Source organism: Armigeres subalbatus, chromosome 2, assembly GCF_024139115.2.
Source record: "Armigeres subalbatus isolate Guangzhou_Male chromosome 2, GZ_Asu_2, whole genome shotgun sequence".
Lineage (NCBI taxonomy): Eukaryota > Metazoa > Arthropoda > Insecta > Diptera > Culicidae > Armigeres > Armigeres subalbatus.
Window position 1 is genome coordinate 430,234,974 of NC_085140.1, and position 19,991 is coordinate 430,254,964.

Here is a 19,991-nt window from a genome sequence, read left to right on the forward strand (position 1 = left end):
AACGTAAACAACGCTTTAGGTGGGGATGATGCATAACGCACTACTAAAGAAAGCCAATTGTAAAACTTATTCTAGGCAATTCCTTGCTTTGTACTGTGCATAAACAGTTATAACTGTGCCAACTACCTAATATTATTACACAATTATTCATAAATAAAATTATTGGATGCTTGTTTTTAACTCTGCCTGCATTGAAGTTTTATGATTGGTATGTGCGTTTGATTCCATTCCTCTCTATATCGATCAGCTGTTGTGAATCCTCTCAAAACTCTCACGTGTTTCAACTTCCCGAGTTGAAAGAATACTTTTCGGTATCATTTTACAGATCAAAATACCTGCAAAGATAACGAAAATTAACTGGTGGAATTAAATGGACAGTACTTAATTCGTCTTAGACGGTTGAATACATTCCACTAAAAGAGCTAAATATATTTTTTCTGAGATCAAAATACTTTTTGCAAGCAATAATAAATCTAAATTATGATGAAGGTATTTGTCAAGTAATTTGATTTGAAATTAGTCACATGAAATGACGTTGAAAGTTTATCTAATGAAACATACGATCCATTGTATCTTTCCATTATGATTTGAGAAAATGTTTGTAGGATTCGTACGAAAGATGATAAAACTAAATATTCTTACACTAATTTAATCATTTAATCATTTATTTGCGAAATTATGAAGAAAATGGTGTATCGAACCACGAAAGGTTGATGCTTGAATCGCTTTTGCTTGAATCGTGTTTGGAAGCCGTAAGGTAGGCAATTATTTTTGGAATGTTCTGCGAATGAAAGCGATTATATCGTGATTCGAGAAAAGCATCATGAGGGCCCAATTACAAACTACATGATGTTTCAGGTTGTGGGAGGGTACTTTATAAATTTCAGAATCCTACCATACATATGAAGCATTACTAGAGGCTTGGTGTGGGTTGAGTTTAGCGTTATGTAATTTGCGAATGAAACTTAACCGCTGAGTGGATTAACCTGTTTTAACAAAAATTCTTAGCAACCTAATCGCAAGCATCGGATATTCTATCTGCAGCTTTCGGTTATTTTCTCCAGTACGGGTTATTGGTGAGAATGTTTTGATTTTAGAGTTTCACCTATACTAACGTAGTGCTACAAATCGAAAGCACATGCCACCATTTGGCTACGGGTGCCCCCAGTATTGTCCAAAAAAGTTTTGGTTAATTATGTCGCTATACTAATGGAAATTGTGAAATAAAAATGATATCTGACATAGTGTGGTTGTTATCCATTCATCTGATGTGCGAAAGCAGGTATGTTCATTCAGAAAACTCTTTTATTGGGCAAAAGAAAAACTCTAGTACAGCCAGCCTGCATAAGTCAACGAAACATGGCTGCTAAAAAACCGAGTCAAAGTGATTTTTCACGCTAGAGAAATGCTTGTAATAGTTTAAGAAGTGTATAAATCTAGAGTTATGAAGCAGATATATGTTTGATACACTTTTCTATAGAAGCAGTGGTTAATATCTCCCTACAAATCGACGTATTATCGCTGAAATATTGATTAATTTGCGTGAAGAGCCAATGTTACATCCAGGGCCTACATTACCGCCGGTTACACTACGTGTTCCAAGTTTGGTTGAAATCTACCCCTACTTTCAAAAGTAATACAAAAATGTTCGTTTTGTAAACAGGCCCTCTCATTATAATCCCACCACCATTATAATCATCTCCTTGCGACAGAGAATATGTGTTTCATATTGAAATCGGTCTTAAGGGGTTCAGAAGCTGAACTGAATTTTTAAATTATTTAAATTATTTCAAATAGGCGTAACTGTTTCTTTTTTGTTAGGGCTGAACCACTGCGTCCATTACATTGAACTTTTGTAGTATACTTATAACTTTTGTTCAGCGCATGTCTTTCTACTCCATTGCTATTGATAGGAAATGAAGCTTTCTTTTTTGCCTTTCTCGTACACCAAGGTGTAACGAAAAGGCTATATATTTACTTCCAAGACGTGTTATCGACTCAGCTCGACGAATTGAGATGATGTCTGTCTGTGTGTATGTGTGTGCGTGTGTGTATGTATGTGCGCAAAATAAAACTCACTCATCTTTTAAGCACTTATCTTGATACGATTTGTTTGCGATAAGTTGCATTCGGCGGGGAATCCTGTCCCATTGTTTTCTATTGAAAATAGACCAGATCGGACTATGGGATTAAAAGTTTTGGCCAAAATTCGATTTATATACGAAAAAACACGCTAAGAAATTCACACTCAATTTTTTTAGGATATCTAATGTACGAGAAAGGCACAAACACCGCTAGGTGGATCAATCATGGTTTTTAATCAGGTAGTAGCTAACCCGTGGAGCTTCGTCTAGCCCAAAATTAAGTAGTTAGCAGAAACACTCATTTTGTATTCACCTCCACATATCATATTGGATTCCATTTGCTTGATTAATTCTCGAGTTATACAGACATTTGAATTTCATTTGTATGTTAGCCCCCTTTTTGAGCGGGGAGAAGTCTCGAACCATCGTAAAAACATTTCTTGTCTTTAAAAACCTTCGCATGCCAAATTCGGTTTCATTTGCTTGATTACTGCCCGAGTTATGCAAAAATTTGTAATTCATTAGTATGGCAGCCCTCGCTACAAAAGCGGGGAGGGGTCTCGAACCATATTAAAAACATTTATTGTCTTCAAAAGCACCAGATACCTAATTTGATTCCATTTGCTTGGTTAGTTCTCGAGTTATGCAGAAATTCGTGTTTCATTTCTATGGGAGCCCCCTCTTCTAAAGCTAAAAATTTTAAGAATCTTCCTCCTTAATATATAAATGTTTTTAAATTGTCACGTCGATCGGTAGTTTCCGAGTCTTCCGAATTCGTTTTTGTACAGAGATCCAATTTCATTGCGTTTGGCATTCTTAGAATCTCACCTCAGCACAGAGCTCATATAAGTGCTCAGTGTTCAGCACATCCCCCAAATTCGTATCCGCCTCTTTCCTATTTGATGAGCGCTCTGGAGCTTGAAGATTCATGTCGTCAGATTCGAAATCTGCCTAAGGTGAATTGAGTTGCGTTTTTATAATTTACTAGTCATCTAGTAGCAAAATACTGTCGTTCCATCATTCCGATCATCACTTATACGTATTAACTAGGATAGTAAGAACTAGAGCACAATGTGGCAGATCTTATTCCGTAACACACCACGGAATGGTGTCCACCCAGCGTTACCCGAATTGCTGGCCGGTTAAGTGTTATATCCGATCTAAAAATTAAGCGGGCCACAAAAATAGAGACAAGGACGCATGCAGCCCATGGACCGTACGTTGGGCAGTCCTATTTCAAAAGGATGAACATTGGACCCAAGAGGAAGAAACAAGTATTCCGCCTATTTGCTGCCATTCGAATAACTAAAACCGACATTAAAAAGAATTCAGGGCTCAACCGGGATTTGAACCCGGGACCTCTCGCACCCAAAGCGAGAATCATACCCCTAGACCATTGAGCCACTTATGAAACGATTTATTGATCAGCTTAAGCAATTTCATTAAATAATGTATGTAATTGAGTGAATGATATTTTCTTAAGATACAAATCCTGGCATAATGGTAAAGACGTTAAAAGTCAAGTTAAAATTTTCCCACAATCAAATTATTAACAGATTCAACAGTAGTTCATACACGTGTACACGTTAGATTTGCGCTTAAATAATATAAATAATATTAGTAGCTTCCAAGCCTTGTTGTTCAAGAATGCGACGAAACGGAATTGTCAAAGCTCATGAATGACAATAACGGAAAATTACAATTATTGATATTTTTGCATGGAGATCGATACCAATATGAAGCCAGGAACGTTTAACTGCATGTGGTTTGAATTCCATGTTTGGGAAACGAATCGATTGCGAAACAAATAACTAATGAAACTACGGTTATATTATTCCATAAAGTTAGTAAAGCAGAAACGATAAACCTGTTGCATTGGAAATATGTTTTCATACCGATATTGATAAATATATATTGAAAAAGTGAGAAATAGTACTATGTTTGAATACTATATTCGTACAATTACACAACAAGGGAGAAATATGATAAGTGAGTATGTTACTAAATTTCTCTACTTGAGTGACCATAGTACAAATTGATCAATTGACCATGGAAGCCTACAAATGTTACTTACCCATTTTATATTGCTATATATTGCCAATAAACCAATAAATATGTACGTGTGCCTGTATATCAATAAACACCGGCTTTATGACGGGTGGATGATTTATGCTTTAATTGAAAACTGAATAATGTATATTACCGCCCTTTGTTGTGAATTCTTTCCTAACAGCTAAAGCAAAATGTCAGCACTGCTCACCAGCTTTGTTTCTACGAATCGAACTGGGAATTACACTTGCCTCTTGATTATCGAATGAGTCGATTCATTATGTTGAGTGGTGAAAGAGTTGTTGCAACGATGGTTACTGTATTTTTGCCTAATAAATATTATTATGGCAGTGCCAGCTGCGAAAATTTCTTTCTTCAATATCCAACACATTTTTCGAAAACATTCTTCAATATCCAATTCATTTGTCTCTAAGATTGGAATCATAATTTGCACTCCACTCCAAATTTACTACAATGAAAATCAGAAAGATAAAGAACTATAAAAAAATTATCAAGTGGTGTTGAACACGGAATTTCTAATTAATTATTATTTAATAATTATAAATGTTAAAATCCTAAATAGCACTATTTATGTACCATTCATGAAGAGATAAGAACAATCGAATTTAAATCCACCATTCGTCTTGCGGGACCAGCCCGACATCGAATATTCTCTGCTTCTGGAAAATAGCTCGAACGAAGTAGACAGACAAGACAACTAATAAATTGGAGCTTTGTCTTGTCATACGAAATAAAGACACTTTTCTGTAGACTCACTTAAGAGAATCGCACGTGAGTGACAACCTTTGCGCCATTATTCTCATCAAATATGAATTGCTCATATAGGGAATGACAGTGACCGTTTAGGCTGCCGCTAATTAATTCGTCTCGGCACTAATAGTCCCCCGGCGGCGATTTAATTCGATGAGACCGCGTGAAATGCTTACGCTGCTGCTGCTGTATACGGCGGCGGAGAGCGCGGTTATTATGTGAGTTGAACCACGTTGAACTATAAATGTTTTGCCACCAAGTTGTTTTACAGAGGCTTTCGCTGGTTCGTCGGACGTTCTACTCTCCGCTCGCATTCTACCGAGTTCGTTTTCTTCGCAATCACAGTTTGATGACGATGCTTCACACACGCTGCTGTTGGTCGGTGCGTTGTTGTTGCAGTGAATGTTGTTTTCTCGCCTTAATGACGCATCAAAAATCGATTTAGAGAAAAGCTATTTATGGAAGGGGGTATAGCTCAGTGGTAGAGCATTCGACTGCAGATCGAGAGGTCCCCGGTTCAAACCCGGGTGCCCCCTCGCCTGATGTTTTTTGCATCAATTCAACAGAACGAGCAAATCGTTTATTATTTTGATGTTGTTTGATGATCAAGTTTTCTGAGCGTCGTCACAATTAAAACATATAAAATTTTGCTTCCTTTATTTACAGAATTTGCATTTCTTTCCTTCTATTCAAGCCGTGCAATCAAAAATGTCCGAAATCAGTTATTTTATTTTTCAATTTTCGTTTTTTTATATATTTCCATCAGTTTTTCCAGTTTGGTTTTGGTAATTACAAAATTGTTCAAAATTAAGTACTAAATAGAATTTGGCTAGTTTTGTCCTTCTTTCATCAAATACAACATTTGCTTTAATTTGTTTTTTTCTCTTCTCTTACTAATAATACTTTCTCCGCTTTAAATTCAAACATTCACAAAAACTTAACTGCAAAATATAAAACTTGTGTTAGAAGTTACGCTCTCATAGCAGCGCGATAGAATTGTGATCTCTGCTCTGCGGTGAGAGAATGTCAACAAAGGGTATCGATCTCGTGACCTCTGGCTAAAATGTACATCACTTGGGGTAGAAAGGACCTAATAATGATTCGTTCTAAACTTGTTTGCATCTGCTTTGTGTTATTTGACTGAATTGTTTTTTTCTCTAGTGATTGCTATACTCTGTTCCTTTGTTGCTCCGTATCGTCAATTAATCATCGTCTTTGTTTTGAGATAACTGATAATTTGATACTTGTTTATCTATTTTACTGGCTGCTTTTTATTTCTGTTCGACTAGATTCACTGTTTATTTGTGTTTTTATTTCATGGATCGTGGATGTGACTGACCTCAGTAATTGCAAGCCCACTTCGGCCCAATAATCCTGTCTCTGTTTGGTTGTGTGTTGATCTCGAATAATGTTTTATCTAATTATTTATATAATAGTTTCTAATTAAAAAAAGACTACGCATCTTTGCCTTTTACGCTTATGGAACAATCGATTCCTACGCTTTTCATTTGACCTGCTACATGTTTTTTTTTGTTTCAAGAGGAACAGTACAAATCAGTTTCCGGTATTTCTTTCACTTTGTGGGTTTTTGTTTTTACCAAGTAGAACATACAAAAAAATGGAAAATTAACGGTGAGAGCTTTGCTTTCCTCAATGGGTTCGGTGAGAATGGGAATGGGACCGTTTAATGTCAACTTTTCTATATCCCCTTAGGTAGGTAAATACTATCAAGTGCTCCGATTTTGTTCATTTCCTAAAGTTAATTTTCAATATGTACACAATCACATTTTTTTTCGGATGTCCTCAATTTGAGTTTCAGAAAATTGTCATTTGCTCCGCAGGAATTTGGTTTATCGGTTTTATTTATTTTTTGTTCTTGTATTAATGCTTTATCTCGTCGCAACGAGCGATGTGAGAGTCTACTGTTCTAAGATGAGAATCAGCCGGCATTCTTATTGTTATGTTTTTTGAAGGATTTTTTTTTTCATCTTGACGGGTTGGTGGTCTAATAGAATTCTGAATGTGGAAAAGTTTGAGAGCGGGATTTTGGATTGACTAGATTTTTCTCAAATTTACTTTCTAGGTCTAGATTTGGTGATTTTTGTTTTGTTTTAGAAAACCAATGAAAAGTGCTCCAAGCTAATTGTGTTAAGTCAATTAGTGTCTTTTTTGTATTCGAAGAATGTATGAATTCCTGTGAGGATGAGGCGTTCACTTTTGTTTAGCTATTGATATTTTTATTTTTAACTTTTTTAAACTTGAATTTCGTAAATGTTTATCTACAGATGCAATTAGCGATGAAGTGACGAAGCTAATGAAAGATGATGCAATGTGCTATTATTGCTTAGAAAGATCTGTTTCAGTATGATGAAAAAGACGATAACTCAATAATTGTAAATGGTGTACCCGTATGTATAAAAAAATGAAGTATACAAAAAACTCATTTTAAGAAACAAAATGTGGAATTCACAAGGTTCTGAAAAATGCAGCGCAAAGCACTAAAATTTGCTGTCGTTCATTAATTTAATTGGAATTTTGGCATAACATGGTTGGTTTTATTTCTCGATCAATGCATTTTAGACTATCAATCGAATTATGTATGAAGCACAGCATTGGAATTTAAAGCGCATTGGAATTGGAAGAGCCATGTAACTACCTTCCGTCATTATTTTTCAGTTTGTCTTAAACAGTCGACCCTCACTGGACTTTGTTGCGCAATATTTGCTGGGTTCCATTTCTTGGCAGGTGCAATAAGCATTGTCAACTGTTCGTTTGGTTTGTGAGACACAGCCCATGCGTAACCTGTCTAACCTGAAACCAAAGAGCGTTTCACAGTCTAGAGCACTTTTGCGCGAGCTGGTGATGAGGTATAGGAGACTTTTGGCGTATCCGTCCCCCTTTTGAATCTAAACTTGATGTTTAGTAAAGGTGGGGTCATTAGAATATTTTTTGTTCATTTTATAACTCCGCATTAAGCATTTTTTAGCTGTGAAGATTTGCATTAAGCATTTTCACAGTGTATTCTATGATTTGTCTTTGACGTTACTTTTTTAACGCTATTCTTATGGCAACAGCCTCACTCGCGATTTAGATAACATGATCTCGGTAAGGCAGTTTACTTAAACCTTACCAAGCCTTCTGTATAAAATCAACTGCAGAAGGTGGGAATGAACGTGGCTGCATTTTCGCTGCAATGCAAACGGCATTTTCGGACATATGAGATGTTCGACCGTATTTTGCTTTTGGTTAAACCGTTCTTGACCGTTTTTGCCAAATGGAATTCGGCTCGATAACTATCGTGTTATTCGTCTAAGTGGCATACGACCCCTAACCTACCCAAGTAGCACATTTCGAACAAATTTGGTTGCAGCAACTTAAATGTGACCAAATTCAGTCACATATAAGTTGCGGCAACTAAGTTATGACATGTGTGCTACTCGGGTAACCCTTGAATTGAGGCTTCCGAGCCTATTGAAAGGAGGCTTCCGAGCCTCTTGAAAGGAGGCTTCCGAGCCTCTTGAAAGGAGGCTTCCGAGCCTCTTGAAAGGAGGCTTCCGAGCCTCTTGAAAGGAGGCTTCCGAGCCTCTTGAAAGGAGGCTTCCGAGCCTCTTGAAAGGAGGCTTCCGAGCCTTTTGAAAGAAGGCTTCCGAGCATCTTGAAAGGAGGCTTCCGAGCCTCTTGAAAGGAGGCTTCCGAGCATCTTGAAAGGAGGCTTCCGAGCCTCTTGAAAGGAGGCTTCCGAGCCTCTTGAAAGGAGGCCTGAGGCCTCTTGAAAGGAGGCTTCTGAGCCTCTTGAAAGGAGGCTTGAGGCCTCTTGAAGGAGGCTCTGAGCCTCTTGAAAGGAGGCTTCCAGGCCTCTTGAAAGGAGGCTTCCAGGCCTCTTGAAAGGAGGCTTCTGAGCCTCTTGAAAGGAGGCTTCTGAGCCTCTTGAAAGGAGGCTTCTGAGCCTCTTGAAAGGAGGCTTCTGAGCCTCTTGAAAGGAGGCTTCTGAGCCTCTTGAAAGGAGGCTTCCAGCCTCTTGAAAGGAGGCTCTGAGGCCTCTTGAAAGGAGGCTTCTGAGCCTCTTGAAAGGAGGCTCTGAGCCTCTTGAAAGGAGGCTTCCAGGCCTCTTGAAAGGAGGCTCTGAGCCTCTTGAAAGGAGGCTTGAGCCTCTTGAAAGGAGGCTTCTGAGCCTCTTGAAAGGAGGCTTCTGAGCCTCTTGAAAGGAGGCTCTGAGCCTCTTGAAAGGAGGCTTCTGAGCCTCTTGAAAGGAGGCTTCCAAGCCTCTTGAAAGGAGGCTTCAAGCCTCTTGAAAGGAGGCTTCCAAGCCTCTTGAAAGGAGGCTTCTGAGCCTCTTGAAAGGAGGCCTGAGCCTCTTGAAAAGGAGGCTTACGAGCCTCTTGAAAGGAGGCTTACGAGCCTCTTGAAAGGAGGCTTGAGCCTCTTGAAAAGGAGGCTCTGAGCCTCTTGAAAGGGAGGCTTCTGAGCCTCTTGAAAGGAGGCTTCCTGAGCCTCTTGAAAGGAGGCTCTGAGCCTCTTGAAAGGAGGCTTCCGAGCCTCTTGAAAGGAGGCTTCCAAGCCTCTTGAAAGGAGGCTTCCAAGCCTCTTGAAAGGAGGCTTCCGAGCCTCTTGAAAGGAGGCTTACGAGCCTCTTGAAAAGGAGGCTTACGAGCCTCTTGAAAAGGAGGCTTACGAGCCTCTTGAAAAGGAGGCTTACGAGCCTCTTGAAAAGGAGGCTTACGAGCCTCTTGAAAAGGAGGCTTACGAGCCTCTTGAAAAGGAGGCTTACGAGCCTCTTGAAAAGGAGGCTTACGAGCCTCTTGAAAAGGAGGCTTACGAGCCTCTTGAAAAGGAGGCTTACGAGCCTCTTGAAAGGAGGCTTACGAGCCTCTTGAAAGGAGGCTTACGAGCCTTTTGAAAGGAGGCTTACGAGCCTCTTGAAAGGAGGCTTACAAGCCTCTTGAAAGGAGGCTTACGAGCCTCTTGAAAGGAGGCTTACGAGCCTCTTGAAAGGAGGCTTACGAGCCTCTTGAAAGGAGGCTTACGAGCCTCTTGAAAGGAGGCTTACGAGCCTCTTGAAAGGAGGCTTACGAGCCTCTTGAAAGGAGGCTTACGAGCCTCTTGAACGGAGGCTTACGAGCCTCTTGAAAGGAGGCTTACGAGCCTCTTGAAAAGGAGGCTTACGAGCCTCTTGAAAAGGAGGCTTATGAGCCTCTTGAAAAGGAGGCTTATGAGCCTCTTGAAAAGGAGGCTTATGAGCCTCTTGAAAAGGAGGCTTACGAGCCTCTTGAAAAGGAGGCTTCCTAGCTCATTGAAAGGAGGCTTCCCAACCAGGGTTGGGAAAATCAATTTTTTATACAATCTAGTTTGATCAACACTCCGGTACACAAATTTTAAAAGCTTTCTGCCATAATCTGCCATATATGGATAAAAAGCTCTAACATGTTCCCTTTTCAAAACAACATTGGTCATATCATGAAAAGTATTTTACGTACTGAAATGGCATTAGCCTTGTCGGTAAGAATGGATTGGTAACGCCTTCTTTAAAAACCGGTAGATATCTAACGATTTCTGAAAGTCACCTCGCTAAGCATAGTTATATGTATACGACGCAGTAAATTGCAAAAATTTCGTAGCAAATTTCAAAAAGTGAATAAATGTCATTATTTTGATCATCATCTTACTATTTAGAACCTTGCAATTCTCTAAACAAATTTCATTAAATAGCCTAAACCAAAACCAATTGAGCAAATAATGAATTTAAAAAAACACACTTATCGTAATAATTTTACGTAAAAATTAAAACGTAACACATCACTTCCAAATGGAATGAATCTCTTGCTCCTCGACCTCTATAAAAATTGCACAATTATAACGATAGTACTCTAAAACTTATAAGATTCAATGTTACCAGAAAAGAAACAGAAAGAGAGCAGAAACAATAGGCTTACTAATTCATGTTAGGTGTAATTGTAAAGTGAATGACTGATGCGCCTCCGGCTTGAACGCTTATTCTACCGCAGCTCATGATTGCAACCGCGGAGCGTGCTTCGCGCGCCACCATGTGTATGCGTGTGTTTGTGTGTCTGTATGTAGGTATGATTGTGTATGCGTTAAGTTTAAGTAGGAATCTATTTAGCGTTGCTTTTTTTTACTTTTACTCTCTTTCGCTCCCTTTTTATTTCACTTTGCGTGCTTTAAATATTCACTTGTTCGACGTTCTCGACGATGACGACCATCTACTCTCTACGTGTGTCGTTTATCGATTTGTTCATCGTCTTGTGTAGTTGTGTTTAGTTTCTCTCTACAATATTCTCCTTGGTTTTACTGGTTTGGTTTTTACTAATTAAAATATTCACATTTATCAAATTGATGTAAATTGCGTAGAAAATGTTTCATTCCCGTTTGTTTTAGGTTCTTGTTTTGCTGGATTCTTCTGTTGGTTTTCTTTGTTCTCTCTATTTAAGGATTATTCTCACAAAAAAGTGGAATCAATGTACATGCAGGGTCAATACGACTTTAATTCGTTTTGGTTTGATTTCCTTTAGTTTAAACGGATTTTATTTAACTTTGTCGATTTAAATTTCTGCTACTTATTACGCTTTCCACTATCTGTGTGTAGGTGTGAGGAAACTGTTTCGGTATCAGTGTGTTTGTGTCCAGAGTGTGAATGTCATTTTGCTCGGAAGGGTAAAATTTGTCTCACTTAAAGTTAAAAACCAATACAAAAGACGTTTTGGCGGGATTTTTTCTCGATTCTTTTATAAGATCACTCAAAAAATAGATTCTTCAGCGCAAGTGCTTGGTGGTAAGGATAGTGGAAGTATAATATGATTTCATGGCGGTTCGAGTTTCCTTTCAAATCAAACTAGCTTTGTGCAGTCCGATGGAGTGTGAAAACGACACGTTTGCAGTCTTTTCACGGTAGCTGTGTTCGAATGAAATTGTTTTATTGAGAGTGCTCTCGTGTGGGTGAGTTCGTTTGCATTTTCGGTGTATTTGGTCTGAGTGCCGATGGACTCAACCTAAATCACTGTGTCACTGTTCGCGGAAAAATAAACGAGGAGTGCTCTAGAAGCATTCAATCGATCTCTTGTTATTCCTTGATTTTATTCTCTTTATTGATCTGATATGGTACATTTTAAGTATCTCTCCATGTTGGTTTTACTGCAGCAATTTCGCTTCGCTTCACTTCAATTGTGATTTAATTAGGTTTTGTTTTTATGTGCACAGATTTTGGCAACGTGATGAATTTTTAAAGACTCGTTTGTTTATTTTACCGGGATTGAATTATTTTCTCGCTTGGCACAAAATCACTACGCGAACCAACGAACTAGGATCTCGTTCGTTCTCGTGTTTCCCTCATCGTGGTTTTATTTGTTTAGTTCCTTTCGAAAAAGTTCGCTCACTCAACAGTGTTTGTCTCCTATTCTCGTGTTGTAATTGATTATTAATTATTAAATTGAGTTACCTCTTAACGTATAGTCAACTTTACAATTCGATTTACTGTACTATTTGAAAATTCATAGAATTTCGTAAATACTGCCTCAGCGACGCTTTTCACGGGAAGGCCATCGGCAGCGAAGCAAAGTTCAACTGCATCCGAACCTTCCATTGTCGTAAAAGCTCATTTCGCGCTGATTTGTTTGTTTATTTTTTAATAATATTCATGCTGCCCGTCCTATAAGGAGACCGGCAAAATAGTATCCATGTTTATCTAATCGCTTACTGTCTGATTTGGTTTCAATTAACTACCGCTTACTTATTAATTGATTTAAATTGTATTTCCATTTTTTGTTTGTGCTTTCAAGTTCGTGATTTAATGCCTCAATTGTATTCGGTCTCTGCTCCATCTTCTATTGAATGCCGTTGCTTTTCTATCCTTCTTCCATTTTTCGCTGCAGCCAAGTGAATTTTTAATCCGGTTTTTATGTTGCTCATTATTATGACAACTACCACTACGTAAACTATTCGAGGAAAAGCAATCAAAATCAGTTGTCTATGGTCACATCATCCAACGAACCTTTTTGAAAAATATCCTAAATGATGAATAAATCAACGCTGGTAATGGTTTTCATGCAAACTTAATCGGCATTCTCACAACCTAACCGGTCAAAATAGTGTGTTCACATGTGTCCGCGTACTCATTCGCTTAGGTTCGAACTAAGCTGTTTGTCACCTTACATTCAATGAATTCAAAGTTTTCTTATGTTTTCGTTTACATTTAATAAGAAATGCGACTTTTAATATTTTTATTTCGATTTGATTTTCTTTCCACTTCTCTGCTGGTAGATGCGCGCTTGATGAAACAAAGAAACATTCCAAGCTAATAGGTTCCACTTGACGGGTTTTAAAATCGGTTGTCTTTCTTGTTAACGGACCGAGTAATCGCCCATTCTCCGACTGCAAAAACACTTCCCACGGTGTATGAGTTAACTATTTTTGTCAATGAGACTGGAAACACGAATCCCGTACAAAAAAGCTAATAAACAAAATTACTGGCATCGAGCCCTGAAGAAGATCCCATCACTGGATCGAAACGTCGGCGATGAAGTCAAATTGGCCACGCTATTACCCGTGACTGGAAGCCAGTCTGAAAATTTAGCGTACCAATTTAGGTACTTGACGAATTAAACATTATCTGACTTATCAACATGTTCGACTAACTGGGACTGACTAGTTGTTTGAGTTAACACACAACCAGATCTTCTCCCAATTACCGGTAATTGATTTCAATAAAGCTGAAAAAGTTTAACGCTTTACTATCGCGTTCATTTCGTCCGCAAAAACATAATTTGTCAAACAATGCCCTGTCTCGGCGGTAATTGTGCGTGTTTCGGTCTATCAGTTTTCCCATTGTCCAGAAGACCTAGCTAGCGGCTAAGCGATCCCACTTGCTATATAAACAAGGGATTTTCACTCCAGTTTTTGATTGAATATTTGTTTTTGGTACATTGCGGAGAGCAACATCGTGGTGCTTCAGCTGTTCTGGCGCCAACATCGACACGGATTGTGTAACTAGAAGTTTAACCATCTGAAGTAATACAACTAGTGGTGGTTTGAATTTGTCCGTTTTGCTCACATTTAGTTAAAAGTGATCTACTCTTATTGTAAGACATGATTTTTACCAGTAAAATTTCTCTGGTGGTCCTGCTGCTGGCAGTTTCGTTTGTAGTGATAGCGTCAGGCAACTGTAAACCTTACAACAGCACCTCTGTGAGTACTCTCGTTTGGATTATTGAGTTTCAATCATCATTGAGCTGATTACCATAACATGTTCGATATTATCAGGTACTGTGTTCGGCGGGAAACGGAACAGCTGGGCCCAGAGGAGGTCCCAATGAAGGACGTAGACGCCCAATGATGGTTCCAGGATCGGTTGATTTGACGGACGCCGAACCAGGTCCGGCCTAGAGGTTTCAAATCTTCCCGGAATCAGTTAACTGAGAAGCAATAAATTACGCATTGATTGCTGCAAAAAAAACTAATAAATGGAAAATTCAATTGGAAATGGATTTTGGATTTAATTAAGACATATAAATCAATGCTTATCTCTGGAAACAACGTAGCTCGATAATATTTACATTTCAAAAAAGTGGTGATATTCGGTTGTCGAAAAACTCATGTGGCCATTTAGTTTGCAGCCCTTGGAGAACAACGTACCATACGCATCGGCTAATCAGCAATTCCGGCCACGAGCGTTTTCTTTTTTCGCAATTCTTCGTCTTTTCGATCAGGTGTTCTTCTCACGGATAATCAACGCGTGATGGTGCCGCTAGTGCGTTTTGGACCACCGAAAATTAGTTAGTGGATAGTGCGTGGAGGCGCGTGATACATCATAGCATGGTGCCGCTAGTGCTTTTTGGACCACCGAAAATTTTAGATGTTCAACCCAAATGTGAAAAATCTTGGATCGCCCCATCGTCCTATTCTGTTAAGTATTATTATTACATTGACAGTTTTCCACCAAACCTAGCTCTAGCTTTATTACGTCCACCTCAAACACAATAAGTTTGAGAGAATTGCCAAAACATGTTCTTCCTCTAGTGTGAGAGGCGTTATCTGCCGTAATCTGAAAAAGTGAATTAGGGGAACTGCTCCTTGAATTCATACCATGTACCCAAATCAATACCATTCGAAAACAATTGATGCGCTAATTGTTTCATTTTTGTGAATTTTTTCAGCAGTGAGCACGCCGGAAAACAACAAAACACGACACAAATTGAGCCTAAATTGCCTGTTTTGCGAATGTCATTGATAAAGGAGCATGTTATTAATAATGGAACAGATACCCTACAACCTACAAGTTTTCCATTTTTCTGTTAAACAATCGAAGAGTACTCCTCGTTAACACCCTTTTTGAAAAATGGCACATCACTTTTGCAGATTACGAAAGTTATGGAGTCTCTTTTTATGATTTAATTGATTTCATTGAAAATATTTCATCTGAGTCCGTAAAACTTTTCAAAAAGAGTAAGTAACATTTTTTTCACGAATTGAATATCTCAATCAATAGACTGGTATGACAGCTTTTGATTGCAGTTCTCAAATTCATTCATACATACATACTAGAGTGGCTCAAAAAACACTTTTCAAATTTTTTGATGGGCCACCCTCTTATGTTCTATTTGATGCCCTGATGCTGATCAGCCAAATCGGTCAACATTTGAGCGGTGCTAAACTTGGAAGTTTAAATGGAAAAATGTATGCAGCAACATCCAAAAACAGTGATTTGCAGTTGGACGGCACAATTTACGATCAAGAACAATGATACTCATTCAATTCTTGTAGAATTAAATACAGAATGTTATGCTGAAAACCGCGAGAAGATTAGAGTTTATTAGGCAAAGATATTAGCGTTTTACTGGAATGTTGTAGGGTGAATTTATTTCTTTTCAAAGGTAAAAGAAACGAAATTTGCTCAAACCCCCCTTCAGAGAAATGCTAATAACTTAGCCGGGCAAACTCTAATTGTCTCGCGGTTTTCAGCATAACATTCTGTATTAAGTTCTTCAAGATCTGAATGAGTATCATAGTTCTTCTTCGTAAGTTGTACCGTCCAACTGCAATTCACTGTTTTTGGATGTTTCTGCAAACATTTTTGCATATAATCTTCCAACGAGTTTAGCACTGCCCAAACGTGGACCAATTTGAAATTTTGTCCAGAGCATCAGGGCATCAAACAGAACCGAATAAGAGGGCGGTCCATAAAAAAAAACTGAAGAAAGGTTTTCTCATACTAATTTGAGCCACCCTAATACATGCTTAGGTCCTTTTGAAAAGTTAAGTGAGAAATGTTTTGTGCTCCTCCTGCAGAAGCCTGTCCACGTTATATTCCGGACACTCGGATAATATCCAATTTATTAGTCGCCATTTCATCAACTTGGACGACAGCTAAAATCTGCTGAAAGAAGCACATGAAGAGAAAGAGTTAGCTGTCATGTAAATGGTTCGTATCTGTGGTTCGTTAAAAATATTAAAAACCACGTAGGAAGTTGGGTGTCTGAAATTTAACGTGGACAGGCTTTACCTATATGGAAAAATTTCAGAACGAATAAACAATCACATCAAAAGGTCAGAGCGCTTTCGCAGTAAAAAGTAAAGGCCTCTATGAAGGTAGGTGCTCTTGGGCGATAGAAATCAAATTTAACCAGTAGTGGGATTAATGTAAGGTACCTTCAATGTGTGTTTAAATCGTGTGAATCGGTAGTGAGTAGCAAGCCGTACCTGGAAAAACGACGCAAAATGATTTGTACCTTAGAAAACTGTAAGGGGCGTATGGTAGACCTCCGCTAAACAGTTTACGAGCTAACAAATCACAGGTGTGGTCATCAAAGAAATAATTTTGACAAAAATAAACTTATTTTTTAAACTTAAACAAACGAGATTTTCGGCCAAATTACCTGTTCTGCCAAAGGATATTGTCAGCCAATTAACCCTCTTTTTCATACGACCCCGTAAACAGTTTTATGCCTAATAATGGAATAAAAACAAAGCGAAGTACCAAAGTGATAACCTGTCTCTGTAATTAATAACCTCTTTTCTGCCATTCTGTGCATCCACAAACATCAGCAAAGAATACAGCTGTGGCCAATTACTTATGGAGCTCGAAAAATTATTCCGAGGACCAATAAAACCTTTTCCAAATTTATTTGAACTTCTGACTTGTTTGAAATAACCTCTGACTCATTTGAAATACATTTGTTTCTGAGTAAAACTTGGTATTTTGTCTTACAACCAGGATTGTGAAATCTAAATGACAATTTAGCCTTTCGAATGTGAGCTTGGTCTATGTAGATCTCCATTGAATACTGAATCACTCAAATAGGCTCTCATGCAAATAATTTATACCGCACTTGCAAGACAATATGAACAGTTTCTGTACCAATAAACTCGTACATAAACACAAGCATTTTTTTGTCAAAGATTAACTTTTAAAACTAGAAACACTGTCAAACTAATAATAAGCTGCCCTGCGGAAATCACGCCGCCGCTGATAGAAGTAGTCGTTAGTCATTTTCAACCAACTAATAAGTGGTACGACTTTTAATGGCTGAAAGACGACAGTTACTGGCCTTGTTGTTTTCTAAGTTTTATGAAGAACAAAAAACGAAAAATATTCGTGTGTGCAGTGCCCAATATCCTAAAAAACTACAGGAAAAATGACTGACTAGATTTGGTATTTAGCGATTAACACTGTTTTCAACGTGCACAGATCACAGAACACGATCATATTTCCGGTTAAAACTGACTAAGGGTGTGACTACATCTTGCAGTTTTCAATAACTAGAATAAAAACGTTTAATATATGCTCCTGAAATGGTAATAAAGCTCTAATTTAAACGACGATTTCCCCCAAAATTGTGTATTTTCCAAATATTATAAGGGGTCAAACGCAAAGTGTTGTAAGTGACAAAAAATTAGTTTTGAGAAAAATGGGTGCAACATTTTTCAATATTTTTTCGCTTCATGCAATTTGTATGGAAGTTCAAAAAATTACTAATTTTCCGTGAATTTTCACATTTTTTATAAACATTGTACAACCAAATTTTTTTTTGCTGTAATCAACTGCTTCTTAACCCCTCATTTGTCAATAATCTGAATCAGTTATTATACAGTCCAAACATTTTCAGGAAAAATCATTATTGCTACACAACGATTTTATTCCAATATTGTGTATTTCTATTCTGATATAAGGTTGATTGGTAATGTGCGCCACATAAAAAATAACATACAAAATATGCCAATATATTTCACGAAAATGGTCCAACTCGTTTGCACAAGATTAGTGTAAGTTCTGTTCTTGCCATTGGTCAATTTTCCAGACTGATGTAAATAAAGATAATATAATTTTTGTTTTCTAATAAAAAGCAATATAGAAGAGAACGCCGACCATGTTCGTGTAGGTGTCTACAAATTTTAATTGGTTTCAGCCACTTTCGTTTTTGCGACAAAATTTAAATTAATAACTCACAAAAAGGGGTGGCACATTTCACCCAAACGGCGCATTTCATACAGATACCACCTACACAGTGTTGACAGGATTAAACTCAAATCACAATGATCGTAGTGATGCAAACAGGCGAGTCGAATTGAGCTTCGACCAATCAATTTGACTCTTGCTTGATTAAAAACATCCATTAGCATAGTTCCCAATGCGTTTTCTTACACTCAGCGAAATAAACTAACATATTTTAAATAACCAGATGATCGATCGTAATCACTGCACTACCTATTTGGGAACAAACCGACGACGGTGCTTGTAGCATAATCTGAACTATTGTCTCCAAACTGCTGATCTACAAGTAATTTCTGCTGGTAAATTAAATTAATGAAACATTAAACCAATTAGAATTTCTACGAGCGTTGCAGTTTACGCACCGTTTGAATTTCGTTTTCCACCTTGATCAGCGGTAATGAAAATTTCAGCATGATAAAATCATTTGGGATTATTTCCAACTGCATGCCTCGTTTACTTACGCTACTACCAAATATAGTGCGGCCCATTAGGGATTCCACAAAGATGCAATATACGATGGGATATACATGTTTTTATCTGATTTTCAAACACCCCGAGCAGCACAAGTCAAGTGAATATGGTTGCAGCAACCTAATTGTGACTGAATCTAGTCATATACAAGTTTACTATGACAACACGAGAAACACACTTGTTGAAAGTAAGTTACCCCAACTTATATGTAATCTAATTCAGTCACAATTAAGTTGCGTCAACCAAATCTGTTCAAAATGTGCTACTCGGGAAGTGATACTTTGATAATTGCTCATCCAACCTCAGGATGTCATGGAATGATGTGCAATCTTTAAACTTAGGGTCGTCTTTGACATACTCTTATTGATTTTGCTTATTGAAGACCGGATTTCTTCTTGCATTTCTTCATAATTAGGAAATGTTACACGATGTATTACTGAGATTATATTCAATTTAAAATTTACACAACAGAATTCCAAAGTGAATCTTGAACGGATTTGCTCAGAAGCTCAAGTCCCACGATTTACAAAAGTGAAAGTAATCCTAATTGTAGGCAACGCTGATCTTTACGATAAGTCACTTAAGTTGTCAGCCATAAAAAACCATAACAGGTTGCCCAAAGAGTTTTGAGATTCTTCAAGTTGAATGTATTGGACATATCATTCGGTTATACAAATTTGAACTAACAAAGTGCGAACGGTAACTCAGGTAACCAAAAGTTCCTTTAAAAGTACGATTTTCGCTTAATCAGCTGTGCAAGCCGATTAAACAAAAAACGTACTTTTAAAGGAACTTTTAGTTACTTGGGAACCTATGCCAAGACAATGGAGAAAAAAATATTGCAAAATTGCTGAATAACAATCCCACGAGCAAATCTGAGCTACAACTTGCCAAAATGTTCGTACCAAGAATCACCCGGAACAAAGTACAATCGCTAATTGTGGAATAGCGCGGAAATTACTCTTCGAACAACAGTCCATTGAGCCCGAATGGACTGTAGTTGGCACACGGTAATGACGCTTATCCCGATTTTTAAAGTGCCCCTTACAAACTACTATTTACAGATTTGACGGGTGATTCTTTCCTTATTAATTGAAACGTCTTCCGAAATCTTTCCT

At 38.0% G+C, this 19,991-nt stretch overlaps 2 non-coding genes across 2 annotated transcripts; one reads left to right on the plus strand and one right to left on the minus strand.

Annotated features, from left to right (window-relative positions):
• Window positions 1-3,415: 3,415 nt before the first annotated feature.
• Trnap-ugg (transfer RNA proline (anticodon UGG)) lies at window positions 3,416-3,487 on the minus strand. The gene has a single exon. It is a non-coding gene; the product is annotated as a tRNA-Pro (tRNA).
• A 1,881-nt stretch (window positions 3,488-5,368) lies between these two features.
• Trnac-gca (transfer RNA cysteine (anticodon GCA)) lies at window positions 5,369-5,440 on the plus strand. The gene has a single exon. It is a non-coding gene; the product is annotated as a tRNA-Cys (tRNA).
• The last annotated feature ends 14,551 nt before the right edge of the window (window positions 5,441-19,991 follow it).